General features: G+C 66.7%; 1 pseudogene; it reads left to right on the top strand.

The window, feature by feature from the left end:
- The first annotated feature begins 277 nt into the window (after positions 1-277).
- LOC114485883 (leukocyte immunoglobulin-like receptor subfamily A member 6) lies at positions 278-1191 on the top strand (annotated as a pseudogene).
- Positions 1192-1194: the final 3 nt, after the last annotated feature.

Here is a 1194-nt window from a genome sequence, read left to right as displayed (position 1 = left end):
TTTGACCCAGCCCCTTCCCCGCCCTCAGGGGTGCGCAGAGCCCCTCCCCCTCAGCCCAGCCGCGCCCCCTGGTGGCCTCAGGAGGCAGCGTGTCCCTGGCACGCAGCTCCCGGTTTGCAGCGGGCACTCTGCACCTGCTGAAGGAGGGAGGAGCTGACCCGCCCGACACCGGACATCGAGGACCCATGGGAGGGGACAGGCCGTGTGCCCTGTGGGCCCCGGGAGCGCCTCCCGTGGGGGGACCTGCGGATGCTATGATTCTCCCAGCTCCCTGCACATGTGTGGTCACACCCCAGTGACCCTCTGCCTCTCCGGCTCACAGGTGAGGGCCCCCAGCCCCATCATCTCCTGGACCCCTGACCTGAGCCTTGTGCCCAGTGAGCCCTGGGGTGATGGGGGGTCAGGGGCAGTGGCCTCCTGGGGCAGAACCACTGGCGGGAGGCCTGGGAGGGACCAGGGAGAACTCCCACTGCAGCCCCAGTGAGCAATGTGGGGTGTGCGTGCCCCTCGGTGCCACTGTCCCTTCTCTGCAGGCGTGTGCAGGGAGCCCTCCCCCTCAGCCCAGCCGGGCTCGCTCGTGCTCCGTGGAGACAGCCTGACCGCTGGTGAGGAGCCCCTGTCCTGCCCCATGTCCTGACTGTCTGCTCAGGGTGCTGGGCCCAGGCTCACTCCTGGTGGAGATGGGGTCCTGGGAGGGGGTCCTAGAGCAGACACTGAGATAGGGCAGCGGTCCAGGGAGAGCGAGAAAAATGGAGCGCGTGCCGGGAGATAAGAGAGACCCACACAGAGGGGCTGGGAGCAGCTGAGAGGGGGTCACAGACAGGGTCCCTGGAGAGAGGATGGTGGTCCCTCAGCTCAGGGTCAAGGGTGTGTTGGGGGTGGCTCTCCACACATCCCGACCTTCCTCGCCCCCAGGAATGTACAGGACACCCTCCTCTCAGCCCAGCCGGGACCTCCAGCGCCCTGGGGAGAGAACACGACCCTGCAGTGTGGCTCTGAGGTCTGCTCCGATCCCCTCCATCTGTCCAAGGAGGGGTCACTCGCTCCTCCCCAGATCCTTCGTCTGCAGGACACGGCTCCACCCTCTCAGAACAACTTCACCTTGAGTCCTGTGACCTCAGCCCACAGTGGGACCTACACGTGCTACAGCTCACTCACACCTCCCCCTCCCTGATGTCACAGCCCAGCGACCCC

This window comes from Physeter macrocephalus, unplaced genomic scaffold, assembly GCF_002837175.3.
Source record: "Physeter macrocephalus isolate SW-GA unplaced genomic scaffold, ASM283717v5 random_8595, whole genome shotgun sequence".
In the NCBI taxonomy this organism is placed as follows: Eukaryota; Metazoa; Chordata; class Mammalia; order Artiodactyla; family Physeteridae; genus Physeter; species Physeter macrocephalus.
This window is presented reverse-complemented; position numbering and strand designations above follow the sequence as displayed.